The sequence below is a fragment of the Lagopus leucura genome, unplaced genomic scaffold (genome assembly GCF_019238085.1).
Source record: "Lagopus leucura isolate 7727_CA_CO unplaced genomic scaffold, USGS_WTPT01 Super-Scaffold_797, whole genome shotgun sequence".
Taxonomy (NCBI): Eukaryota; Metazoa; Chordata; class Aves; order Galliformes; family Phasianidae; genus Lagopus; species Lagopus leucura.
The window spans coordinates 3,462,391-3,477,475 of NW_024962259.1; the positions used below are offsets into that span (position 1 = coordinate 3,462,391).

Here is a 15,085-nt window from a genome sequence, read left to right on the forward strand (position 1 = left end):
ATTTAGTATTGCTAGCTTCTCTCATCCAAGCCCACTGAGGAATCAGTCTGGAGGCATCAGAATTTTAAGGCAGTGGGATTTGGTGGGCAGAATCCTGACCAACGCATGCTCTCAGAGCTGCTCCACGAGCAAGCAATGCTGTGTGGGCACAGGCAGGCACAGCCACACTCCATCTGCACGTGTCCAGCTTCACTGCTGGGACGGCACCGGCTTCTGTGACCAGCAGAAGTGACAGCAAGAAGGATGAAATTCAATCATTTTTAATGCTTTCTTTTAAGGACTCGAGCAATGAGAGATTTTTTTTTTTTAACTGTTTGTTGGAATGGCTTCAATATTTCAATATTTACTGTTACTGATGTATAGCAAAATTCCCATTTCATTTTGATGTGTGTGTTAAGTCGTGACAGGTATCCATCCTTGCCAACTAGCTCTAGCGTGAAAATAAAGAGGCCCAGGAGATTAATGCTATTTCAGAAAGTAAATAACATCAATAGATTTTAAAGAAAAAGATAAGCCTACATTGTCTGTTAAAGAACACCCAGGTGGAAGAGAGCATCCTGTCAACACAGACCAGATTAGAGCCACTCAGTTACTCTCAATTAACAATGAGCTAAGGAAGACAAAGAATGCTAGATAAATTAGGACTTAGGAACTTGATGTTACCACTATATAGGTTTCCAATAGTAAAATTTGCTAGCTTTCTCCCAAACAGTTCCTGCAGGCACTCGTCACTTCTATTCCCAGACTACTGGCCATCACCACCAGGTTCACACAGAACACACAGCACAGCGTGCTGACGGCACTCATCGTGTCTGCTGGGCACAGGAGCCATGGTGTGGGAATGGAACCACCAGCACTGCAGGAGAACACGGGGGGCTCACACTGCAGTCAGGTGTCAGCCCAGACAAGTGGGAGCGAATACTGGGATGCAAGTGAAAGCCTGAAGATGACTCTTGAAAGTTTACAGCTACTTTGAGGTGTTTTATGGAGCCCCAGGCTGCTTCCCAGCGTGCTTGCTGTGCCCAGAAAGGAAAATCAATGGGAACATACGTAAAATTGCTCAATGAGAAGCAATTTGTCAGAATTTGGCCCTTTCAATTCTGGGATGTTCCATTAATCAGGGAATTCATGTTTTGTGGGAGTTAGTGTACATGGCTCCCATTAATCATTAATAAACATATTGATAACATTTACTTGGCCTCTGGGAACGAGAGTGTTATTTCAGCTCTACAGTGTAATTGAGAACAGCACCCAAGGAGTGAGCATAGTACATAAATGTACTCAATGCAGATAAGAAGTTTCTGATTTTTGTTGCTATGGCTATATGTAACATCACTTTCAGTTGGATTAGATGTCTCTTCCTGACAGAAATACCACCAGACAAAAATCAATAGAGCTGTTAAAGAGCCCAACAGATTTATCACCTACGTATTACACCTGATATTTTCAGGTGTCCCTCCCTGAAGTGCAAGCTTTTGTCTATCGGCATTTTCCAAATGTGAGAAGTGAATCAAAAGCCAGCATTTCGAGCAAAAGGGAGGCTTAATAGTTAAATCAAATTAGACTCATGTTACCTGATACAGCACAATCATGTTCCAACAATTACTTTGTGACATACTAATCTGTGAATTGAGCGTTCAATTGCAACAACTTTAAGTGGCTGTTTTAGTTGTCTGCATGTGTTGATAAAATAATCAGCTAGGGTTGAGTGGCTTTCTGGATGGATAGCATGCCTTTCTGCCTTTGAGACAACTTTTTAATTCAGATCAGAGAAGAAACTGAGTCAAAAATAACTGTGTCTGCCTCTGAGTACTGCAAGGGCAGTTAAAAAGAAGAAAAAAACCAACCACCCCACATGGGTTAACTGGTACAAACAACAAAAGGACATTGGGGTAAATCCTGAATTTATGCATGAACGCAGGACATGAGGAAACAGCTTCAAGCTACCCTAGGGGAGGTTCAGAATAAATGCTAGGAGGAATTTCCTCACCACAAGTGTGGTGAGCCATTGAACAGGCTGTCCAGGGAAGAAGAGCAGCTGTGGTTCTTGGAGGTATGTAAGAACCGTGTAGACATGGCACGTAAGGGACACTGTTTATTGGTGGTAGGTAGGAGTGTGGTTGGATTTGATGATCTGAAAGGTTTTTCCAACTATGACTATATGATTCTGATTTGCTTACAACACTGTCTCAACTTGAACTTGCGTGAACAATATCTCAAGCACTGCTGGTTTCTGAACAGAGGGATCTAAAGGCATGTTTCCCTCCTTGATCCTAACAAAGAAAACTGCCATCATACGTCCAAACTCAGCAAAACTCTGGGTCATACAGGGACCTCACACTACAGAGAGCCATTATTCTGATCCACATCCTGAGAAACTGAGCAGCAGGGAACCGGCCTGCAGGGTCACAGGAGGACACAGTCCAGGTCATGGTGCCCCTAGTCAGGGTTCTCTCCCTAGATCTAGTCTACAGCCACTACAGGACAGATCATGTCAGACAAGGTTAGGAGCACACTCCCATTCTTATTTTGACATTATGCTGAGGTGAAAAACAAAACATTGCTATTACCATAACCAGAGATAGTACTAAATATTGTCCCAATAACACCAAACACTAGAATTAACTCCTAGACACCAAATGCCATCAGAATGCAAATTAAGTGTGCATTATGAGAACCAAACCTTAAAAAGCAATTAAAGACTTAAAGAAGGCATAGGAACTGGGAGAGAGGAAGGAACTCCCTGCTTTTACAGGTGGAGAGCAGACTCGAGCAGATTGCCTTGCTATGACAGGATCAGGAACCAAATGCATGTTCTGAGTCCTGGCCATTGCCTTAATCCCTAGGAATATTTTTCCTGGAAAAAAAAAAACACAACTGTTTTCTGGTGAGGTTCTACCATTCTCTCCAGTCTCAGTATTGTCCATCTTTCTTCATTTTCAGGTCTGTGTTTTGTATGATACATTGATTTTTAAATGTTTCTTCCAAGCTTTCTTCGTTTAAAAAGTTCAGTTAAGCTCAGCATGTCTGAGGAAGGTGTTCATAGCATTAGCCAGACCACGAGAAAGAAGGAAAAAAGGTTAAAAGTATTAAAGTATGAGGCAAAATAAATAATGATGGGGAAAAGAATAATAATCAGCCTAAAATGAAGATAAAATATGGAGCCCTCTCATCTGCAGTTTAGTTTAATTTATATTCCTAACGATCACACGTTCCTTCCTTAATGCATGTCCTCCTTTTAACTGATATTGACATCCAAAATGTAATTGCCCTGTTTTGGTGCCAGCACCGTGAAGCTCCGCTTCAGCAGTTTTCCAAAAACAACTTCCTATTATCACGTTTCCAGTTTCCATAATGCAGTCTTCCCCATAATACAATATGGATGACTTCTCATTTGTATGCACAGCTTCTGTATTGCAGAAGCAGTCCAGGATCATATCCACATGTCGTATGGGCTTTTTATAGCTACAGTACATTTGATTTACAGCTACTCCAGCAAACTGTAGTACTCATTATCATTGTAAGTCAAGACACTTAGATTCTCTTTGCTTTTCATGCCCCCTGTATGACTGCAACTTTAAGAGGCTCTAGTGATAAATCATTGACAAAAATCAGACTCATATTTTTCTATTTATAATCAACTTGAGCACTAAGAGTATTTTGGAGCCACAACATGGTCATGCACTATTTCTAGCACCAATACAAAAACTTACACAAAACACTCCTTTTCACTACAGAAGAAGCACAATCCATTCAGGTACTGATTAGCAGTTCCTTACAGACTCGATACATTCAGGTATTCCAAAATAAATTTCAAAAACTTGAACTCCAATTCAATCGATGTTTATCTTAGATTTACAGCAACATCTGTATCCACAAGGGAAATTATTTTGTTAATTAGAAGACAGGCTTGCTTTTGTTTGATTAGGGTCATGGATTAGAAGGTGATGTATCCTGACATGTAGAGATTTGAATGGAAAATAAACAACCAAACCTATGAAGCACCTTTGTACACCTACACTGACTTCATTTTTAATTAGCACACCTTGACTTCATTCTCACATTAAGGAACTGCATCTATGTTAATTTATTGTTATGCTTGTAAGGAAACCAAGGAAACGGTAGAAAAAATAACCTAATAGTGCCATTAGCACATCTATTTGAATGTAAAAGTGCTTGTTCTAGCAAGTTTTCTGGGTAAAACCAAAGGTTCATTTAAAAGGAAAAGTTACCAGAGAAAGCTCGTTTTTCTTCGCCTTGACTTCAGAGAGAGCCACACATCTATAGAAAGCAGTCAGGGAGACCAGGAACTCCAGCTCACCAGAAAAGGCTGCATACAGCATTTTAAAATGATTTTTGGAGGATCATCTCTCCATTGTGAGTACAAAAGAACGGTCCCAAATTACAGCCTGATGTATGCTAAGAGGGTTTGCCATATATTGTTCCTTCCCATCTTCGAGGATAAGTAATGCTTTTTTTATGTACAGATTGATTGCATATTCAGAGCTGCTTGCTGGTTAGTGGTAACCAATCCCCCTCTGCAGATTTTCATTTGGTCTCAATTCACAGGCAGAAGCCATGGCTGCGTACAAGATACGTCAAGGTTATTTCCAGAGCCCTCATAATTTCATCTCAGATCTTGCTCAAAAATTGCCTCTTTCTTCAGGGGAAAAACTCTTCACCTTTGAACCTTGAAGAAATCTTTACTCCTAAAAGGATTATGATAGCAAAATCTACACCTCAGTCTTTAAGAACAATTAGGATCTGTAGGGATTTCAAAATGATATTCAGATGCATATTTATCATACTCAAGTTAATTAGCACTCTTTACTAAGGACAAAATAATTAAACTAATCATGTTTAATGAAATTTCTATGATAGTTGATGTCTTCAAGTAAGAAATCTAAAATACATTAGTTGGACTGATTCGCTCCTAGTTGGATTTTTACTAATTAAATGTCGGTTCTCAATTTACGCTGAGCTTCCTTTCTCATTTCCACTACTATAAATTGAAGGCATCAGAAGCTCCAAGCCACTTCTGCTGTGTGCAGAAATACTTACAATTTCACACATAGAAGGAAATTTTAGCCAAGCATTTCTTTTTACATGGATTTTTTTGCATTAATTTTAGGAATTTCTGCACATTCAAAAGCTTTTTCAGGCTGTATCAAAATCCTGGGCATGGGGTGAAACATCTTCCTCCCTCTGTTACCTCCTTGGCTGGGATTGCCTCTCCTTCTTCCACTGTGGAAGCATCCCAGCTGTCGGACGCTTCCATGCATATCTCTGCTGAAGCCACAGTGCAGCACTGTGCGAGTGGGGATAATGTAATTACCTAGACAAACTGCCTCTGTCCCATCTGGTATTTATTTAAATTGGATATCAGCGTTAAAAACAGACTCAAAGTCAATGCTGTTTTGATTTCTATCGACTCTATGCAATGTTTCCAGCAATGCCACTGCATGGACGAATTGCTGCGGGTTATAGTACGTGCATTTTGTAATTAGCAGCTACTGCTCGTACCAATCTGTCCTCCACCTCCTCACACATTTTGAAGGATGGAAAAAGAGATCCAGATTTGAGAGTGTGTCAACAATGAAGCTGAAATTAAAGCTTACGTTCAATAAATTTTTTAAAATTCATCTCTAATGTTTCCTACATCTCTACTATATGTGCTCTTAACACTGAAATTCTCAAATTTATCAAAGGTTCTGATGACAAAGGATGAAATCATAAAGATACAAAAGATCTGTTTTCTCACTATCATATTTCTGTGATGTCCGCTCTCATCATAGCCAATTGCCTCGATCATTCTCTCAGAAGTAGTTCTGATCAGAGTGCTTACATACAAAACCTCAACACTGAAGCACAGAAAGAGTAATGGTGCCTGCTGGCAGGATGCCACTTCTGGGACACATGACATCACCTGCTGTACTCTTACTGCCCATCAACTTCCTTCCTCTCGGTCACTCCCCAGCCTCCCCAGTCACTTATTTTTTTAATCAGCATTGTCATATGCATTATCTGGGCGTGTAAAACAATGACAGGAGGTATCAGATAATACTACAAGAAAAACAGGAGCATCCAAAAAGAGAAAGCATTAAATTGGAAAACAACCTGCTGTAATCTTCACTGCTATCACACTTCTCATAGAACGTACTCAGAAAATGCAAAAAGTGAAACCATTCCTATTGCTTAGTGTTTTTAGAATGAACCCTGCAGCTATAACAGATATCATTAACCCTTAATAATTTGCGCTAATTCATTATTTCCAACTCTACACAGCCACTGTCCAATAGCATTTATAATCAATTACAAGTCCTCAGTAACATGAAAATTACCTCTGAAAATTACCTGAAAATGCCTCTAGATAGCAGAGGGGAAGCAAAGAGCTTCCAGTTCATGGTACAGGCAGCATTGTTCATTTCTGCACTGTCCACAGGGAGGTAACTTCTGAACTGCTTGTTTATTGTTTGGCAGTAAAGAGATAAAAATCTTTTGCCTAAAAGTTCAGCCTTCATCTAGTTCCAACACCTATAATGCTTTAAAAATATGCTGATGTCAACAATGCAGAAATCAGCAGCTGGAGCTTCGTGACAGTTTTGTTTAGATTGCTACCAGAATAAATCTAAGAGGCAAGGAAATTTGGAAGGCAACTTTATATGCATTCCTAATGCTCAGTCACTACCACCTCTCCTCAGAAGGAAGATATTAAGATGGTGTTCAGGAGAGTTATCAGAATTCAGAGCACTGCAGACAGCCACATTAGGACTAAATCAGCACATGTACCATCCATAGCCGTGCTACAGGATCAAAGCTGAATGCACACCTTGTTTCTCAGAAGATGGGAGAGGGACACACAAAAAAAGCCACCACAACGAAAACAAACCCAGAAAAAACAAACAAAGCACCACACTCATCTGGGAAGATCACTGTGCCCTCCTCTGCCACAGGAAATTTCAGGTCCTGTGCATTGCTCGTTAATGCACCTTCCATCCAACGGGTACTGCTACTGTGTCAGGCTGCAGATGCAAAATCATACAGGAAATTGTGCATGCCACATTTAAATGAATGAATGCAGCCTGGAAGGTGGAGGATGAATACTGTGAGAAGGAGAAATAATGAAGAATTAATGAAAGTGTACCTTCAGACATGCAGCTGGAAGACATTCAGCCTACCAAAAAGAAGGCGGAGGAGTGATATTTTTATTTTGCTGCATCCTCATAACCTTACATACATATGGAGTACCAAGCATATCAGTCCTTAATGCATCACAAAAAGAGAGCTGTGCTGGTAGCTCTTATTGCACTTTTGGATGAGGATATGCAGCACTGAGGGAGGGGAGATAAAAAATAAAAAATTTCATCATGTAACTGTAACATTTAACTTTATATCCCTGTAATCAACAAGGCAGCCAAGCATCTTCATCAGTAACAAGACCGAAGCACAGCTAAGCACCAAGCAGCTCAGCCAGTGAGAATTCTCTGTACAGCAAAATGCCAAACTCGGCGAAACAAGAAGAATTTTAGAAACTAAAGTCCCTACAAAGAACACTTTTGAGAGGAAGAAGTGGGAATTTTTCACCCTAGCACCTCTCAAACAAAATCTGTATGGGGATGTCACTGTCCAAGCAATTTGCTCAAGGTTACAAGGAGGATATGTGACAGGGGAAGCGAGCTCAGGCAAAACCCAGCAAGCAACTCATCTTTCCTCTCACGGGCAAGCACTGTTTTTCTTGCTTTTCCAGCAAGGATAAATGAGATTGAGAGAAGTCAGGGGCCGACTGCCAGAGAAGCAGAGATCTCTGGGAGCTCAGACTGATTATTTTCACCCTTAGCAGAGCTGGGAACGTTACACAGCCCCTCTGATCCCCAGCAGCTGTGCAGGGGCTCAGCTGGTAAACTGACAACAGTATGTGTACATGCTAGCTTGCCACTGATGGGGACACTTTAATCTCCCCTTTATTTATTGGGCTACTTTTTTGACCCTCCCATTAGGCTGGTCATTGCTCTCTTCCTCATTAGTTTGTTCTCTTTGATTTATATGTAACAATTCAACCCATCAGGTTTGCAGCATTTTACTAATTTGTAAGCCAGAAGATGACATTAATATGTGGAGATCGCCAATATTTAGCTTGAAGACTTACAGGTTTCACTAAAGCAACATATGAAATGAATAAACATTTTTATATGGGTGACCAGGATGGGAGAAGGTAATCAAGCTACTGCTTTGGAAAGCTGACAGAGCTCTAACTTCTTTGTACCTGAAAATTTCTCCCTTTTCATTCATCTTTCTCTGTTGACAGAGCGTTTCCACTGGGTATTAGAAGCATGCTCTAAGCACAGGCTTAGGAAAAGATTCCCTCCACACACACCTGAAGGCTGTGGTCTTTATTTCATTCACTGCAGAACGAGTTATATTGTGAAATATTAATTATTAAGATAATAACAACATAGCCCAGGTCATGAAGTCTCCTAACAAGATGACATACACCTCCATGATAGTGGGATCCAGCAGTTCCAGGAAGGCAAGAGTGTCATATCAAAAGATCTTTGTCAAAGAGGGATTGAAATAGCTGCTGCAGCTGGGAAGAATTTTTCTTCTCCCTGTTAAGCAGAGCTGCACTCTGAGCCTCATCACTCAAGCACAAGAAATATTAATTGGCTACGGGGAACTCAGGTGGAGGAGGGATAGTGACACCACTTAGTTTTTGTTATCACCTTCAGCTGCTTCGGTTAGCACCCGTGCTTTCAAGACACTCATCAGAGCAGCTGGAAGGGCTATTTGTCTGCAATATATAAAGCTAAAAAGCCCAAGCAGCCCCTTCCGAGGTACAGCCTATGAAAAGGGAAATATTAGGTAGAGATTTATAACATAAACACTGTTTTGGCAAAGCAATAAAACACGATTTCTGTTGCTATTTCTCCGTGTTGCAGCAGTGACTGAAAAACCCCCTCCTTCAGATCTGAATGCCCATGTGCTGCACAAAGACGTGTCTCTCTTAAATCTGAAGGAGACATTCTATCTAGGCAGGCAAATGGTCTTGGGACAACCAGTTCACAGAAGTAGGGACATTTAAGAAAGTACAACAATCTGATGGAGGAATCTAACACCCAAAGAGCAATTAAGTGATTGCAGGACCCTCCCAATGTGTTCTGGTAAACTCCAGCCCACACAGCAATAGGAGAACTGCTGCTACACACAAATCCCAACAACTTCACAGCAGAAATAAGCATCAGCAGAAGCACCAACAGCACCAGTCAGACCAGAGAAAATCTTCCTTGTTAGGAAAGCAAAACTAAACTAAAAGTACAACTTGGAAAGGTGACATACCTTTGAGGAACATCTGTCTTGTTAAGGAACACTGACTGCAGGCTTTTCTGCTGTATTCTAGGTTTGGCTTACAACCACAAAGAATGTTTTACTCTCATAGGCATTGCTGCCTATGCAAGCGATGTTCTGCTTGCACTTGTATTTGGAGTTCAAGGGTTATTTCCTTCCCCTCCTCTCCCTCAGGCCATGCACCTCACGTGGCCCCAGCTCCGTTCCTTGCTGTGCAATGCACAGTGCTCCCTGCAGGGCTTCCCCTCAGCAGGGCCCAGGCCAGGGGAACCTGTGTGACACAGCTGTTTTGTCCATAAAAATACATTCCTGCTTTTCCACAGCACGGTGGGCAAAAAGAAAAGCTGAGTTCCTTCCACATGCAACTACCTCTGATGATATTTGAAAGCCATGAGCAAAGTAAACACAGTTAGGCTTCAGACGGCTCTGGTGCCTTGACATAAAATGGCTTTTAGGAGTCAGTCATGTGAGAATTGGATCTCATGGCTCACTGCTACAGCACCTGTGGCATTTTTTTCTGTTTGTGTCTCTTCAGTCTGCGGAGATTTTGAGGCCAGGGGAGCATCCTTGGGTGTCTGCCTCATGCAGACCTGAGGGGCTCTGCTTGCCCAACATGGCCACCAGCTCAGCACCACAGCAGCAGCCGGGAGCTCCTGCTGCTTCCCAAGCCCTCCAGTCATCCACACGCCTCAGCCCCACTCCAACTGCCTGTCACTGGCAGCTGCTGGGGCTGCTTGATCTTACAGCTGACAATCTAATAACAAAACTAAAGACGTATGCGAGCCTGGCAGTTTCCCCAATCTCATAATTCCTTGCATAGGAGCGGGCTAATTCTTCTCTTGATAGATTTTTTTTTGCTCCTTTGCGGTGTTTTAATTTTTGCAGCTTAGTGTTGGGTGTCCTTCCTCAATCCTACACACGCTACTGTAGCATCCGCTGTCACTCCATAAATTGACAGTCTTTCTTGTAAGCCCAGCAGTCCAATGTATAAATGCATATGCAAAAATTATATTATTCCTGTAAGCAACTTCTGTTATGAATAAAACCCTGCTACAGAACCCAATTCTCCACGCAAAGCCGATGTGCAAACTCCTAAATTAAAAAGAAATCTCAGGCAGGTGGAAATGCTGTTTTGGGACCTTTCTGGGGTTGTGGTTGCCAAGGAAACTGCTTCCTTTGTGCCCAGGCAAAGGCATTGGCTGTTTGGAGCCTCATCCCAGCTATGCCTGAATATGCTGTAGCATCAAAATGGAAGGGAAACTGCTAGAAATACTCTGATAATGGAAAAAAAAAAAAAAAAAAAATCATTAGAACTAAGTAAGGAAAATGGCTCTCCCTAAAAAAGAGAGGAAGAGGGAGCTGTTCCTGTGAAGCTGGGCACTGAGCCTGCAGGCTCCTATGGCAAGAACTGCCTTTCACCTTCAGAGGCTGACGCACAGGGACAGCTTTTGTGCAATTCACTCTTAGTCGAAAGCGACGCATAATAAACTATGAAATTTTAAAGGATATTTCTGTCTTAAGTCACACTCCTCCCTATAGTTTTGATCTCTTGTTGTAAAAAGCACCAGTAGTTAAAAGAACTGTCAGGGGAAGAAATACAAATATATTTCTCATTTATTTACTTTACTACTTTTTTTTCAGTGTTTGCTTCTTGCACAGAATTACACAGGCTTCTGTCTTTCTGCAAGTTCTATGCAGACATCGGGGTAGACCCAAAATACATCTTTTTCTTGTTTAGGAGTAAAATTATTTCCAATCTTACTAATTAATTTTGCATGAGGAATAAGAAAAAAGACTGCAGACCCACAGAAGTGATGAGGATCTCTCAAAAGCTTTGGCTTGATCTTGGTGAAACTGCTTTTAGAATCATAGCAAAAAAATCCAAGTAAAATGGATTGGTCTTCATTCCCTGATGCATTCTTAATGTAAAATTAACAGCACCTTCAGGTTACTTTGTTTTTCTACGAGTGCACTGTAATAGCTTCAACATATTGATGTAGTTTCAGCACATTTCGTTAGTCCCCACATTAATATGAGCCAATTTAACAGTCACCCTCCATCTATCTTAAGTCAAGGCCAGTACAGGAGATTTACAGAGACAGGGAACACAAGCCAAGTCAGAATGAAAAGTGATGCTTAGAGATCTGAGATTTTTCTTCAAAATGAAAGGTGAATACAAATAAACAGCATAAAGTAATCCATCCCAAACTTTTTGGACATCTAACGATCACTAACATCTCGTACATATAAAGATGTACTTCAGGAGATGGTCTAAAACACTGAATGAAAAGGTGGCCACGTCCACAGCACTGCTGTGGGACAAGCAGTGCCACAGAATGTGACCCCATGGATTTGAATTGACCTCACTATGAACTGCTCATCCCAGTTTTCCATTCTGCACGATGAGTACCAGAGGAAACCATGTGGTACAATCTGCTGCATATCACAAAAAGAACCACTGAAAATGAAAGCAAAATTGATCAGAAAAATGTATTTTAGAGAAGGAAAGATGAAGCAAAACATCAGTTATTGTAAATGCCATTCACCCTCAGAGAGTAAAAGCACCAGAAAAGAAAAAAAAAATTAAATTAAAAAAACATCCAGAATAGGGCAATCATTTCAACTTTTTTGAGACTTCACTGGTTAGATGCAGCTACACATGGAAACAGCCGGTTCCTTGTCTCTTCCAAAGGACAAACGCTGTGCCTTCATTACAGCCATTTCATAACACCTGAGAAAATTCAAGTCATTATTTGTAACAAAAGGTCAGCCTGTGCTAGATTAATTGAACGGAGAAGTAAAAATATTTTTTAGAATGAGGTTTTCAACTTCTGTGTCTTCATTAGGAGAAAAGCTCAATAAAAGAAAAGTATGGGGCACAGTCATTAAAACCAATCCATGAACGAAGGTGAAAGCCACGCGGGCAAACATGCCAGCTTCTGTACCACAGCAGGGAACATGTCTGAAGAAGCTGCTGGGAAGCATCACTGGAGAGGAACACTGCTTCCTCCCTCCCGGCACCTGCTGCCAGCTGCCACTTGCTGATAATGCACCTTTCCTTACTTCCAGCTACTGCTGCAACTTGTTTCCCTTGAAACCCTCTGAAAATTCCCACTCGTACAAACAGACTTTTTACATTTCTGTCTCATCTGCGGGATTCAGGAACTCCTGGAACCACAGTACAGTGGTTACTAAGGCATCTGATTCACCTTCTTTAGCAACTTTTGTGGACACAGCTAGGTGGATTTGCATTAGACACAAACCTCCACTGTCCTGCAGGATGATCCTCCTGCAAACTGTTACAGACCACAGAGCTCAGAGATCACTGCTCCAATCTGGGGCATATTAAAACTGTTCAAACTGCTCAGATAGAAACCATACCCCAAACTGTGGGGCTCCTGGCAGTTCTTGTTAGTACAGACACAGGAGTCCTCCACGGACAGCTGTTTTGAAATTCTGGTTAGGAAATGGATGCCACACATGCAGGGCTTGGTGCACAAGCAGGCTGCCTGGCAGAAGTGTGCTTAAGTCCATCTGCTGCATGTGGCAAGCTGCCAATTCACAGTGCAGATTATAGGCTTCAGTGAGACAGAGGGACGTAACAAAATTACAGTTTGAAAAAAATGCCCCCCAAAACCTGTTGTTGTCAGACACAAGGGGAATACTGGAGATTAAAATCCTGGAAAACGCTCCTCCTTTAATTTTTCAAAATAGGTTTAAAGGAAGTGAATAAGCACTGCAGTGACGAGGTGTAAATAAAATTCTTGCATCATATGCAACAGTTAGCGTGCTTAGATAGTGAAGCTTCACGGTGTCTCTCTAACGAAAGCTGCAGTTCTGACAGTGCATATGATGTTTTGGAGAAACATCATCTGAAGAGAATATCTCCCATTCTCAAAATAAAGCTCCATAAGAGCTATTTGAGCTGCTTCTGCCTCCCTTCTGCAGGTAGGTTAGAAGCCCATAAAGTGAAGGAGTTATGAGCTGTGGTCAGAGAATGAGCCCTACCAAACTGACAGAAACGCAGAAATAACTTGGTAGAAAGTATCTCCTTTTGTCTCTTACAGGCATCAATACCTCTCACTCGTTACAACAATTTCAAGTACTGATTGCACCCCTTGCCTCCCCTTCCCCCACCTCCAGCAAACAAGTCACGCAGCACTGACAAAGCAGTACCTGGATGCAATCTTTGCAGACGTTTCAGGTAACAGGCTTCTTTCCCTTACGTGTGTATGACACAAATATTAACAGCACACTATAAATTGAAGAGATGCAACTTGAACTGAAAGAAACGACAACTCATGACTATCACAGGTGGGTGATACTTTGTACTTCTCCCTCAAACTACTCAAGTAAGGACATGAGCATATGTAAGAAAATCAGCTTGGCATAGGGAAAAAGGCCTAATCATAGCCACTTTTTAGTCCTTGTTTTTGGGACAAACACAGAAAGCATCTGAACCAGAAGATGCTAAAAGCAGTAGATGAGAAGTAATGGAGTCCACTCGTTCTACCTTTCAAGCTCATTTCATGGTAGGTTACTTTTTTTACTGCCTGCAAAAGGGAAGCAGTTTTTGAGACGTCATTATCTTCTAAGGAAAAACTCACCAAAACCAGAAGAAAAATTGGGACATGCTCTGATGTGCTCATATATCACCAGGCATCCCACTACTGATGAACAGTCAGCAAAGACAACAATGTGCACATATGCCTAAGAAAAGCTTTCAAAGTTATCAGTTATGTGTCATCAGCAAGGAGGGGAAAGAATGTGAAATGAGGGAGAAGTTACTATTACCCTTTCTTTTTTAGGCATGAAACACTCACTGAACAGTTAATCTGCTCACCCTGTCTTTGGACCCCAGATTCCTTCCTCAACATAGAATTGGTGACAGATCAAGAAGCAATTGCTGAGACGTGCCAGCGGAGCACCCTGGCAGCAGCTCTGCAGGCAGGCAGGCTGTGCAGCTGTGGCAGGCCAGCCTTGGCATGCTGCTGCTATTTCTGCTAAAGAAAAGTTTTCCTCTAAGAAACCACTGCAGAGATTGAACAGTGACAGGAGATATAAGTGGCAGAAATCAGGCATCTGTATATGGCAGTATCATAGTGGGGGCTTAATCATTTCTCTACTTATTTCAGCCGCCACACAGAGGCAAGAGTGCACAGGAAAAACCACTGACTGTCAAGACTACAAATGAGTTATGATTTCTTTCTTTGCTTATATGAGCAAGCATACCCTGGAACAGTCCCCACACTCATATATGCAAAGTAGTGACAATATCATTTGTAGGTCAAGACTTCTCTCATTCTCAAATAGACACTGAAAATAAGTCAGATGACTCCCTCAAAGAGTCAAGCACAAAAGTGGCATAAGGCAGCAACTAACAGAGCAGTAGATCAAACTTGATTTGAGAGGGGCAAACAGGACTGCTCCTACCATTTGCCATTTAACAGCCCCTCTAATTATCCAACTGTTCCAGCTCTGATGAACCAAGCTGGTAAATCATTCCACGGAATCACAACAGGAATGACCTGATATTTGACCTGTGACAGTGTTGATATCTTTGTTGTGGTGGCAGCATTTAGCATCAGCAAAGGTTTTTGTTGCAGCCATGGAAAGATATCATCAAAACGGTCCAGAGCAGCTGCTGTGCTCTCTGGCTGGTAGCAGCTAGTGCAAATTAATGCTTAAAACATATTTTGATGTAATCTTATGGGTGATCCTCCTGCAATGTACTGCTTTCCAA

General features: G+C 41.6%; 1 protein-coding gene across 1 annotated transcript in view; it reads right to left on the minus strand.

Moving 5' to 3' along the window:
* Window positions 1-9,458, minus strand: part of TOM1L1 (target of myb1 like 1 membrane trafficking protein) — a 157,084-nt gene extending 147,626 nt beyond the window's left edge. Inside the window, exon 1 of the mRNA XM_042865097.1 lies at window positions 9,334-9,458. The gene's annotated coding sequence lies outside the window, so the exon portion shown is untranslated. The remainder of the gene's footprint in view (window positions 1-9,333) is intronic.
* Between the last annotated feature and the right edge of the window lie 5,627 nt (window positions 9,459-15,085).